This window comes from Jaculus jaculus, chromosome 12, assembly GCF_020740685.1.
Source record: "Jaculus jaculus isolate mJacJac1 chromosome 12, mJacJac1.mat.Y.cur, whole genome shotgun sequence".
In the NCBI taxonomy this organism is placed as follows: Eukaryota; Metazoa; Chordata; class Mammalia; order Rodentia; family Dipodidae; genus Jaculus; species Jaculus jaculus.
The window spans coordinates 109,325,233-109,339,201 of record NC_059113.1 but is presented as its reverse complement, the minus strand read 5'-3'; the positions used below and the strand labels follow the sequence as shown (position 1 = coordinate 109,339,201).

At 42.0% G+C, this 13,969-nt stretch overlaps 1 pseudogene; it reads left to right on the top strand.

Moving 5' to 3' along the window:
* The first annotated feature begins 8,377 nt into the window (after positions 1–8,377).
* On the top strand, positions 8,378–9,246 carry LOC101613902 (annotated as a pseudogene).
* Positions 9,247–13,969: the final 4,723 nt, after the last annotated feature.

Genomic DNA, 13,969 nt, shown 5'->3' with positions numbered 1-13,969 from the left:
AACTCTATGATAACAAGTCTTCCAATATGTGAGAATAGTGCATAACTCCATTAATTTAAGATTCACTAGTGTCTTGCATTAACATTTCATTATTTTTCCCATATATTTATATGTCTAATATTTTATTGGATTTATTTCTGAAAATCTTTAACCTATTGTATATCATTTGAGCTATTAAAGTAAGTCTTGCCCCTATCAGAACTGTTTATCACGTCATCAGAAAATGTGTTTGGGACTGAAGAGATGGCTCAACAGTTACAGGTGCTTGCTTGCACAGCTTGATGGCCAGGGTTCGATTCCTCAGTATCCCTGTAAAGCTAGTACCACAAAGTAGTGCATGCATCTGGAGTTTATTTGCAGGGCAGGAGAATCTGTCATGCCTGTATTCATTCATTCTCTCTCTCTCTCTCTTTCTCTGACATACACACCCACTTTCTTTTTGTGAATAAACTAGAAAAGATGTGTTTGAATTTATTTGAGTAATCTTACCATGAAAAATAATCTCTTCTTTATAATTTTACTTTTTTCTTCAGTTGACTGACCTGAATAGCTAAATACTGAAATGCTAAATACAAGTAGTGATAGACAAATTTATCATATTCCTGATTTCCAAGGAAAAATAATATACATTATCTCTCAGAAAAAAATAAACACCCTTGTTTAAATTGTAACCAATATGACAACCTAAGTTGCTGAAACCAACCAACCAAACAAACAAAAACTTAATTCTCAGAATTTTGGCAGTTAGAAGTCTGAAATGAAAGTCATGGAAGGGTTCATTCCTTTTTAACCCCGATGAGCAAGGCTCTGCTGCAGGGGTATGGACTACCTCCTGAAACCCCAACGAGAAATCTGAAAGAAGTAAATTTTCCAGTGTGATCCTGAGGGGCAAGGAGGCCTACTATCTAAAGGTGAAATCTTACATAGCCTGGCTGGTTCACAGTGCAAAGACATTGCAGACACGAAGTCTGAATGATGCAGGTAGGAATGGAGCCAAGGACTCTGGGTCCCTGTGAAATGTTAATAACTCTGCTAAGCTATGAGAAGATTTCACACTTGTGTGGGGTTATTGGGAAGTAACGTGATCATAGCATTATTTCCTAACTTTTTGAGTGGAAACAAACAACTGATCATACCAGAAGGTTTTGGGAAGAAAGGTGAAGCCCTGTGGGGCTTATGAGATAATAAGGTTAGCCTTAAGGGCTTATATGATCATAGGGTTAGCCTTGAGGTCTTATGAGGTCATGGGCTTAGCCTTGAGGTCTTATGAGGACATAGGCTTAGTCTTGAGGTCTCAGGAGGTCATAGAGTTAGCCTTGAGGTCTTATGGAGTGCTGGTGATGATGGTCTCCACGGCTGAGTGTATCAAAGGCACTGGCAGTTAGGTTTCTTGTGGCACATGAAATCATCACTGCCAGGTGTAAAGGCTGGGAAGGTACGTCCTCACACAGCTGAGGTTCAATCCAGAGCAGGTATACAAATCCACTCCTGCCTGCTATCTATCAGTGTGGTTTGAGGAAAGTAAAATTTTCCCACAGCCTCAAGTGTTTGTGATCAAGCCTCATGTGAAATCCTATCTGGTGCAGCCTGTGAGAAGTAACTCCTTCCTGTAGTGGGCGTGTCCCTGGCCATGGGCCTCAGTGGCTCACTCTGTCTCCTCCCTTCCTGCTCTGCCGATGCTTGAGGAAACTCCCCCTTGGAGCTGTAAGCCAGAAATAACTGTTTTCTTTCTACAAGCCAGTTCTGGTCAAGTGTTTTGTCCTATCCATGAGAAGTTAACTCAAGCAACACATAATGTACCTTATGTTACTGAACAGAATGCATATTACATTAAATCAGCACTTGATGTGACCCACCACTTAATGTAAAATCCCAGTTTAGCTGAACAAAACTATCTATGAAACATAGGCAATAGATAATGGAGGACCTTCATAGGCTGAATGTCATGGCCACTTAGGCAGGTTGTATATGGCTGGTTTTATCATGTTTGGCAGCTTTATTACCTTATGTTGTCTGCATTTAGAAATTAAACATGATATGGGAAGATAGGGTTTTGTGTCAATATTATATGGGGTTGACTTGTGGTAAGTGAGGTTCTGTTGTTGAACTGATCATTTTTGGCATTCACAGATGACGCCAGTTAAACTAGCCCCACTCTGAAGCCAGTGGTACTGCTTCCAGCTTTCCTCGTGTATACAAGTTTACCCTATCTGAGGTGTTCATGCAGGTATGTGAGAAGGTTGAGGCAATAGTCCAGCCTTCCTGGTAGGGGAGGTGAAGGACGGCACTATGCTGTCAAAAGTAAACTCTGTTGTGGTAAGGAATGGGTGGCTTAATATTTGTTATGAGCACTGGCTTATGCATAGTGTTAGGGAGGATATGAAGTCATAATCTGTCATACTTCTGACATACTAAGCCCACAGACATTGACTAATGACCCTATCACAAACCTTCCCAGGGACAAATTCTACGAGATCCTCCAACACCCGCTACCCACCATATTTATTAGGCTACAATTGCCAAACTCATACCTGACTTGCTCCTGGACTGCCTACAGATGTAAATAGTTTTTCCACAATTTATTGTTCAATGAAAAGTACAAGAATATGGTGAGTTTGGTATTTGACAGCCTGTTGTGTTAACATTGTGTGGAGAAATGTGAACCAATAATAATTCACTCCTCACGTACAGTGCCATCTACAGATCAAAGTAGTGCATGCATCAGAGTCCAACTGGGTGAACCAGTGAGTATATTGGTATTACTTACAGGAGTGTGGGTAAGGGCTTACTTACAGCACCATGGATGACCCAAAGGCATCCACATCAGCAAAAATCCTGAAACATCTGGGACATCACAGTGCTCACCCCCTTTTATCCCAAGAATGAAAAATCCCATTACTGTTTCATAATGAGGGCATGGAGACAGAAACCCTCATTTCCACTTTTATTTCTATTAATCAATGAGGCCACTTCATTGACAAAATTGGGGGAGGTGACTTTTTGCTACCTGTCACCCTTATTTCCCATAAATACTCTGTGTGTCCAGCTTCTGTGTGCCCAGCCTGATGTCTGAATTCTCGGTTTGGATTATGGTGTGCTGCCCCTCCACCTTTACCAGAAGTCATGATTCTATGAGACTAGACTGACTCTCGATGCCAATTTTGTCAATACTTTTGGTGTGTACTTTTCTAAATACCACAAGACAGAACATACTTATATACAACATGTTAGAAAAAGGAGGTTTTCTTCTTTCATGGGGGCAACAAGAGACCACAGAAGCCCAAGATTCACTGTTGAGCAAGTTCCTTATGTTTGGGAAAGATATCGTGGAAGAGGTGTCATCACTGTACATGCCCCATTGTGCTGCAGTGAAAGGACCCCTGGTGGCAGCCCAGAAAGAGTTCTGTGTCCTGAGACCATACGAAGTGCTGGGCCCATTTTGAAACCCATCCTGATTTAGAGAGGAATGAAGTAGTAGGCCAGGAAGGCTGTGAATGAAACAGAAAGACCCTCATAATGGCCAGTTCTTTTTTGTATCAAGATTGCATTCCTGGCACATTCTACAGTGGTCCTTGAAAACTACAATAAAGAAATGTCTGCATAAGGGCTGGAGATATGGCTTAGTGGTTAAGCGCTTGCATGTGAAGCCTAAGGACCCAGGTTTGAGGTTTGATTCCCCAGGACCCACTTTAGCCAGATGCACAAGAGGGCGCATGTGTCTGGAGTTTGCAGTGGCTGAAGGCCCTCACGCACCCATTCTCTCTCTATCTGCCTCTTTCTCTCTCTGTCACTCTCAAATAAATTTTAAAAAAAAAGAAATGGCTGCATGGACTGGGAGATGGCTCAACAGTTAAAGACACTTACTTGCAAAGCCTGTAGATGCAGGTTCAAGCCCACAGTACCCAGGTAAAGCTAGATGTACAATGTGGTACATGCTTCTGGAGTTCATTTATTTACATGGACAAGTGGATCTGGCACATGCATACTCTCTCTCAACGCGCCTTTCTCTCTCTTTCTCTTTCTGACATATAAACAATATGTAACATGCATTTATAAAGGCCTGGAGAAGTGGGCTGAGGCAAAGCTCCTCAGGAACTGTGCTGTACAACTGAGCAGCTCATGACTTCCATGCATGTCTGCCATTCCCTAGCTTGTCTCTTGTCGCGACCACCTCGACCAGCAAGAATGACGCGACCCGAGAGCTCTTCTCTAAGCAGTTTATTCAGGAACCTTGAACAATCTTCTGACCCCGGGGAGAGCCGACCCACAAGCTAAGTAGTCCTGCGCTAGCCAACCCTAGTGAGCCACGTGGCCCATGCAGATAGGTCCACGATGAAGGAAGCAGAATTAGTTAAGCAGCCTCAGCCAAATAAGGACTTGTTTATCCCAGAGAGCGCTCGCTATCGGGCTAGCGGAAGGCGGAAGCCAACGCCATCTTTAGGGCGTGGCACATTGCAGCTCTCCACAGTTCCCCCTTTTTGTTTTAAACGAAACAGGTGAGAGTAGAGGTCTGAGCTCTGTAGTGAAATCCAGTACAGATTTTTCCAGAGGCAGGAGTAAGGATGGATATTATGGGGAAAAGACGGTACTAACCCGCTTTCTCTCAGACATGCTCTCCTCTAGGCTGCTAACTGCAGGCGGCATACCTAGAGTGCAGTACTTTGCCTCGCAACCTGAACGTGCTGAGTGTTCTAGCTCTTCATGACAGCAAGCCATGCGTAAGGGGACTGTCCTGCCGCAATGGCTGTAAAGGCCTGAATAATCACAGCTGCATTCCTTTGCTGTGCGACCCTCATCTTGCATAGACACCACAGGCCCGCCAAGAAGGCCAGCACCAGGAGACCAGCCATCGCTCCCAATAGCACCATGACAGAAGGGAGCCCACCTAGGCATCCATGCCACCTCCATAACTCCGAGGCCATCGATCACTAATCCAGGAGGCATTAACTGAAAATTGGCCTGGGCTCCAAGGGGCTTCCATCCAGGCAGCAGACTGATTATAAAGCATCACACATGGGCTTATTTGACTAATATTACTTACCAGCAAAAAGCACAAACTTCCCACTAGTGGTACACTAACATTGCCTTCAACGGGACTAATTTCCCCATCCAAGGGCAAATAGAAGAAACCTAAACTTTTATTGCTAGCAAAAAAGCGAGGGAAAACTTGGGCATTATATTGAACCGGAAGAGGCTTTGGAAACACCGACAAGATCCCCCATCGAGGTTCTGCCTGAGTCAGACTCCACCTCAGGCCTATCAGCATCTATAGCAGAAGGATCTTTATGTTGGACTTTTCTGGTCAGTCTCTCAGGCACCCACACTGGATCCTGACGATCCTGCGGAAAAACACAAACAGACCCTCTCATCCACGTCAATACAGGATCAGGGCCATGCCACGTTCCTGTGAGCACATCTTTCCATTTAACATATCCTTTCCCCTTTTTACATTTCGGACATAGCCCAGGCTGCCTGGGGCCTAGGCTGTTTCCTGTATTTGGTGTATTTTCCCTCTCAGGGCATTGCCTTTTAAGGTGTCCCATCTTGCCACATCTAAAGCAAGCCTTTGAACCTCCTCTCTTATCCCAGCACGCGACCATTAGGTTGCCCGACATCGCAAACCAGGGGGCGACAGTATCGCACTCATTCAAGAATCTCTCTAGGGTACTTTTCTTAACTTTTAAATTCTTTGACAAAAGCAGCTCCTGAAGAGCCAAAAAAATTGGGTGTGAATGAGAAGCGCCCATAGTTACTTTTACCTTTAACTCTGCTCACTAATCCGCAGTGACTTTACTTTCAGTTCGCTATCACTGCGAACTCTTCTTCGCTCTCTTTTTATCTACAGAGTACAGCACAAGTTGTCGCTTCCCCGCGATCTTTATTGTCCCACCTTACCTTAGGGAACTTACCAGCGCTGCCCTGACTGCAAAAAGTTCTGAGCCTCCTCCTTCTAGAGAGGTTCCCGTTCGGGCCACCACTTGTCGCTACCACCTCGACCAGCAAGAATGATGCGACCCGAGAGCTCTTCTCTAAGCAGTTTATTCAGGAACCTTGAACAATCTTCTGACCCCGGGGAGAGCCGACCCACAAGCTAAGTAGTCCGGCGCTAGCCAACCCTAGTGAGCCACGTGGCCCATGCAGATAGGTCCACGATTAAGGAAGCAGAATTAGTTAAGCAGCCTCAGCCAAATAAGGACTTGTTTATCCCAGAGAGCGCTCGCTGTCGGGCTAGCGGAAGGCGGAAGCCGACGCCGTCTTTAGGGCGCGGCACATCGCAGCTCTCCACAGTCTCTTCACAGTGTTGTCACTCTTGTGTGCTAAATATTGCTTGACAAAATTCCATCTTGACTTTTATTGACTGTCAGGAGTCATTAAGGAATCATTGTCAAGTCAGGTCAAGAGCTTTTCACTATATTTTCCAAGCACTGGACAAAATTCAAGCACTTCTTATGATAAAACTCTCATCCCCTAGGTAGAGAAGGAACACACCTCTGCACAATAATGACCACACATGAGAACCATTAGCTAGCATCAGGTTCCATGGTGACAAGCTGACGGCTTTTCCTCTGAGATCAGGAGCAAGTCAGAGATGCCCAATGTCACCTTGTCTCTTCAATCCTGGAAATGCAAGCCAAGACCAGGCAAGTAAAAGAAATTAAAGGTTTCCTAACTGGAAAGAAAATAGTACCTTTGTCTCTGCAGGTGGCATGGATTTACATATGGACAAATAAAAGACTCCACAGGTACAAAGCAATTTCAGATGTGGAGTGATGGCTTAGTAGTTAAGATGTTTTCCTAAGAACACTAAGGACCCAAGTTTGATTCCACAGTACCCATGTGAGCCAGATGTACAAGGTGGCATGTGGATCTGAGGTCCATTTGCAGTGAATTGAGGCCTTAGCACACCCATCCCTCCTGCCATTATCTCTCTCTCTCTCTTTAATAAATAAATAAAATAAAACATATTTTAACCAAAATTCATATGGTACCACAAAAAGTTTCCAAATACCAAAAGCAAATAAGCAGAAGAAATAAAGCTGGAGATGTAACTCAATCTCACTTGAAAATAAGCTGCAAAATTACAGTGCCTAAAACAGTATGCTTCTGACATTAAAAGCGACAGAATAAAAGCCAAACAAACCAACAATGGAGCCAGAAATATATCTACATGAATATGGTGAATGTATCTTGAACAAATATGCTAAGAATGTGGAACAACACTGGGGTTTCTAGGAAGCGCTGCTAAATCTTTTATGCTTTAAGCTGAAAGAAGCTAGTAGCAATACTTCTATTGAATGGCCTTTACAGATGCTAGCATAAAGGGAAAGGGGAAATGCATACACAGAATGAAAGGTGCTCAAAAGTACCATCTCTCAAGTGCGGCCGTGAGCCACTAATAAGCCCAACACAAGGACTCCCCGCTGCAAATGCCTTAATGCCTTAAGCCATCTCTCCAGCCTCACTCTTAATTTTTATTATAACTGTATTTATTCTGGATTTATTATTTGTACCTTTAGCAGTTATATAATTTACTGTCATTTTTCATACACAATTGGGTTTAACGTTTTTGTACTACATGGAAATTTAATTGAAATTATACTGTGTTTTGAAAATATCATGAAAGTCATTCTGTATGCTCAGATCCCTTCACATTCCTCATTCTATCTTACTTTATTTATTTATTTATAACTGAGGAACAGGCAGGTATGTAGACAGAATGGGCATGCCAGGGCCTCCAGCCACTGCAAATGATCTCCAGACACATACATCACTATGTGCATCTGGGTTATGGGGATACTGGGAAAATGAACCTGCAGTCTTAGGCTTAGCAGGAAAACATCTTATCCGTTAAGCCATCTCTCCAGCCCTCTATCATTTTTATATACTCGTCCATTTCTAGAGTAAAACAACTTTGATTACATGATTATAATAAATTAGAAACCTTTAAAACAACTTTGAAATTTCATTATTCAGCAATGATATTAATTTGTAGTATGATCATTAATCTCAACCATCATCTTGACTGATTTGGAATTAGCTGGCACAAATCGGGATGTGTTTGTGAGGGCATTTCTAGAGATGTTTAGCTAAGAAGGAAAAAATATACCTTGAATGTGGCTAACATCATCCCATAGACTGAGATCACAGATTGAATAATAAGGGGAAAAAGGCAGAAATGGTCTGAACACCAGCATTCATGTCTCTCTGCTTCCTGACCACAGACAAAATGGCAAGCCTCGTTGGGCAGTTCATAGAGGATTTCTCCTTCCCTTTGGTGATGGTGCAGCAGACCACATGCGCTGAGGTTCTAGGAAGGCCCAGTCGGGGAGCTTGTAGGAGCTGGACAATGTTGCCACCTGCTTTGACTTACCACGTGGAAAAAAATGGTTGAGGCAGATCACCCAGGAAAGCTCTTCATTGGAGGGCTTAATACAGAGACTAGTGAAAAAGCCCTTGAAGCAGTGTTTGGCAAATATGGACAGATAGTGGAAGTACTTTTAATGAAGGACCAGAAACCAACAAATCAAGAGGATTTGCTTTTGTCACTTTTGAAAGCCCAGCAGATGCCAAGAATGCAGCCAGAGACATGAATGGAAAGTCCTTGGATGGAAAAGCCATCAAGGTGGAGCAAGCCACTAAGCCATCATTTGAAAGTGGAAGACGTGGGCTGCCTCCCCCTCCAAGAAGCAGAGGCCCTCCCAGAGGTCTTAGAGGAGGAAGAGGAGGAAGTGGAGGAACTAGGGGACGCCCCTCACTGTGGAGGACACATGGATGATGGAGGATATTTGATGAATTTTAACATGAGTTCTTCCAGGGGACCACTTCCGGTAAAAAGAGGACCACCACCACGTAGTGGAGGTCCTCCTCCTGAAAGATCAGCTCCTTCACGACCCGTTCGCAGTAGCCGTGGAATGGGGGGAAGAGCCCCTGTGTCACGTGGAAGAGATGGTTATGGAGGCCCACCACGAAGGGAACCCCTGCCTTCTCGTAGGGATGTTTCTTTGTCTCCACGAGATGATGGATATTCTAAAGACACCTATTCAAGCCGAGATTGTCCAAGTTCCCGTGACACAAGAGATCATGCACCACCACCAAGAGGCTATACTTACCGCGACTGTGATCATTCCAGTTCACGTGATGACTACCCATCAAGGGGCTATGGTGACAGAGATGGATGTGGTCGGGATAGGGCCTATCAGAGCATCCCAGCGAGGCGCCCACAGAGATTCCTGGGAGTCATGGTAACTCAGGAAGTGCTCCTCCTGCACGAGGCCCGTCTTCGGGGGAAGCAGTGGCTACGATGGTTACAGCAGCTCACGGGAAGGATGTGGAGGAAGTCGAAGGGATCTCTAGGCTAGCTGGCGGTGGTGGTCGCGGGGCGGACGAGGGCGGGGGCTCCCCTTCCACGGAAAGGCGCTGCCCTGCTCCGCGACTCCTGCAGCAGCTCAAGCCGCCGAGCGCCAAGACGTGGTGGCCGCCCAGGAAGCCGCTGATAGAGGGCAGGCAGAAGCAGATCCTAGAAACTAACAAAACTTCGGGCCAAAATCCCCATTCAAAGAAACAAGCAAAAAAAGTGGAAACTGTTCTGTCATAACTACCCGAGGACTACTAAAAAATAGTTGTGTTAGCATTTTAAAAATTCCTGTTTACGTTCCCGTTCATAAGTTTTATGTTCTTGTGAGGAAAAAAAGTTAAACATGTTTAATTTTATTTGATACTGCTTTCAACGGCAAATGTTAAAAATGTGTTAAGATTTGAATTGTACACTACTAGTGTTGTAATTTTCTAAATAAAGGTGTCTTTAAAGGCCATTTCCTATCTCATTTTCCCCATTAAATGAGACAAACACTTTTAAGATCTTCCACAAACATCTAGTCATCTAGATGTCCTTTGGTCTCCTTTGAGAGAATGAACGATCCTAACTATACAGAAAAACAAGTTTTAGAGGGTGGCTGGGATTTGCTACCCTTAAGATTCCAGGGTGTCTTCCAACAGAAATCTCAGTATTCTCAGTATGAACCTAAGATGAGATTCATAGGAAAGTGCTATTCACCCAGAAACCCAAAAAAGCAAATGGAAAATGCTGGCCATACTTTGCTTTCCTGACATTTCATTGGGAATCTGCAAGAGCCTCCCCTTCCCCCTCCTCCTGTTAAGTGTGTGGTAAACAACTACAGAATACTAAATAAAAAGTTTGACCAAAACCAACCATGAACCTGCAAAAAAAAAAAAAAAAGAAATGCAACAAGCCAGCCCAGGCTCCCTCTACCATTCCTTCCCTGCCATGATGGACTGTATCCTGCATCCTTTCAAACTGTGAGCCACAGTATTGCAGCACTGAAAGAAGCAACTAATATACGTAGTCAAAAACGAGTAAATTCTCCCATTTACACATTTAAATACCCACAGTGTATTTCAATCAGGATTTTCTAGTGAAAAAATAAAAACATATTCTTCTGTAAAAAAGGAATTTGGGTTGGTTTATGGAAAGTTTGCACTACTTGTAAAATGGACATATTTATACCAGAGAGACAAAGAAATCAGTTTTGTACTCCAAAAAGCTGGACACCTCTTTGCTCAACTCTCCAAATGCCACATAAGTCAGACACAAAGGTGAGGCAAGCTCCAGGTTACACTTTTCCACAAAGCAGCACAAGTGTCTGGAGTTAGATCGCAGTGGCTGAGGTCCTGGTGCCCCAATTCTCTCTCTCTCCCTCTCTCCTCTCTCTCTCTGTCCCTCTGTCTGTCTCTCTCTCTCTCTCTCTCTCTCTCTAAAAATAAAAAAGAAAAATTTTAAAAGCTGGACACCTCAAAGCAAAGGGCACTAATAATGAAGCTTCCTGAGGTGTTGCTGGAGACTTTTGCCTGTGGTAAATATTTTATCATTTCACTCTTATGCATCTACTGATTAGGCAGAGAAATATTGTTAATATTTAGCTTATAATAAGCTGTCTTGCCCCATTAGTCTCTCTTTACCTCCTATATATTCCAAGTTCTAAAGCCCATAAACAGTAAAACCTAATGAATAGGAATATTTTATCATTCTTTTCATTATGTCCAAAATGTTCAAGTTAAATATTTGTTCTCCTTATAATACTTTCATTAAAATTTTATAACAATTTGTACATCTATTTAAATAGTAACAGTACTAGGTTTCTGTCCTCTATCTGTTGAAACTTTCAGTGTTTCAAAACCAGTATTTTTGAAAATCTGTTAGATATTTAGAATGAAGCTATTTTATACTTGTCTGTTTCCATATATATTGCTTAGTTTTATTTAAATTATGAATAGTACAAAATTTATCAAACAGGGGTAACTTTTGAAATTACAGATACAACTTTTTTTTTAGTTTTTTGAGGTAAGGTCTCCCTCTAGCCCAGGCTGACCTGGAACTATGTAGTCTCAGGATGGCCTCAAACTCACAGTGATCCTCCTACCTCTGCCTCCCGAGTGCTGGGATTAAAAGCGTGTGCCCCCACATCTGGCAAGATACATTTTTAAAAATTATTTATTTATTTATTTGAGAGCAACAGACACAGAGAGAAAGACAGATAGAAGGAGAGAGAGAGAATGGGCACGCCAGGGCTTCCAGCCTCTGCAAACGAACTCCAGACGCATGCGCCCCCTTGTGCATCTGACTAACGTGGGACCTGGGGAACCGAGCCTCGAACCAGGGTCCTTAGGCTTCACAGGCAAGCGCTTAACTGCTAAGCCATCTCTCCAGCCTGCAAGATACATTTTTTAACGGGGACACTCCAGCTTGTCTGGAATAAGCCCTCTTATCCACACTGTGTTATTATACTAGCTTGTTTCTGATATCTATGTAGCAAAATTTTTTACCTGTATTTATAGCAAGATCTCATTGTTATTATAATTACAGCTTGCTCTAGAATTTTTGTTGGCTTCAGAAAATAAATTTTATCCCTTATTAACTTGCTGTTCTACTTAAAGTACTTTCAAGTACATTTGCACTATTTTTAAATGGTATAAGATTGGCTTAACTGTCTTTGACACCTATTAAGGAGACTATTAAGCAAGCTCTCAATCATTTCAATGAGAAATAAATTATTAACACTATTTTATGACAACTTTCAAACTTTTGAGATGATTAACTACTTTTTCCACATATAAAAAGAGTCATCTTGGAGCAGGAGAATGGATCAGATGTTAAGACACTTGCTGCAAAGCTAGACAACCTGGGTTCAATTCCTCGGTACTCATGCGAAGCTAAATGCACAAGGGGCGCATGCACCTGAAGTGTTTGCACCTACCAGCAGCCCTCGTATGTCCATCCTCTCTGTTTCTCTTCTCTCTCTCTCTCGCTCTCGCTCTCTGTCTCTTTTCTGCTTGCAAATACATCAATAAATATACTTCTTAACTGTTTCTCTTCTCTCTCTCTCTTCTGCTTGCAAATGCATCAATAAATATACTTCTTAACTAAATAAAAGTAGCCATCCCATTTTATCCAAATAACATTATATATACACAAAATTCCTATGAAACTAGCATTTTTAAATTATTTGATGTCACTACAGAAATGTAATAATATTTATGTTTTATCATATATAAAAACATAAAGATTGACCATTTGAATGTTGAGTGATTACATAATTCATGCTTAATTCTGATGTGACATATTTTTATTTTTAATATACTGTGAATATGTTTATTCTGGCATTGACTACCTCCTCATATGTTTTAAATGATGAATAGTTAATTCAGGAAGAAAAAAAGCATCAGTTCTGGATTAAGGTATTGGATCAATATTACTTCTCTTTCATAAATACGATGCACAGAATGTAAATGATTCACACATCATGAGATAAGAAATATTAATGAAAACTTATTCTTCATCTCTTCTGAATTTGCTTTGGTTAATTGAATGTTGGGAATTCAGGGAAAAGCCATGAAATGAAATGGAAAGATAATTGAGTAGATTATTGATAAGATGGCCAAGAAGCAAAAGAATGAAGTTGCTGAAAAAAAAATAAAAGTCAGGTATGGTGGTGCACGCCTTTAATCCCAGCACTCAGGAAGTAGAGGTAGGAGGATCGCCATGAGTTCGAGGCCACCCTGAGACTCCATAGTGAATTCCAGGTCAGCCCGGGCTACAGTGAAATCCTACCTTGGAAAACCAAAAAAATAAAATTAAATAAACTAACTAAATAAATTAAAAATGTGTTTGATACTGGGAACTAGATTATCAATCAAACTCACCAGGCACAATTGAGCTTATGTTTTCCCCAAATTTATTCAACTTTAGGAAAACTACAAAACAGAGAAATACTACACAAATATCAGCATCACAGTTCACTCAGAAAATGAAACATTGTTCTCAATGCATCCCAGTGGAAATCATCTTAGTGGTGAGGTTCATGTGGGTGAAACGGAGAGTGAGTCCCATCACATATATAATGTGTCTGGTGATCATTAGCTTCGAGATCTCACTGGTTGTGTACTTCCTAGCAAAACATTGACTCTACAAAGTCAAACAATTCTGATTGTCACAGATAGTTTGATCAGGATCTTCTCATTGAATAGCAAGGAATGCAGTTCACATAGACCTTCAAGGTGGATATTACCAAAAGGTTAAGTAAGGGTTAAGTATCTCAGCTCTATGAATGATTTGCAGTGCATGTGTGACTCTCTTTCTTCCATGAGTGAGGAAGCCTTGTAATATGTAGATTTTGTATGAAGCTTAAAAGTCTAATGTACATTGAGCAGGTCCAAATAACATATGGACAGAATATAATTGAACAATATTGTTCTAGCATAAGATACTGTCTACCAGTGCACAGTATTACTTTCTCTTCACTGAGCATTACTACCCACTCACCCTCTGAAAATATCCTTTCTTGCCTACAATTATGCACACATTATTAATGGTTTTTAATTTTATTTACCATGTGGGGGGTGTATTGTGCACACGCACACAAGAGTATCTTGTTATTGCCAATGAGTGAACATC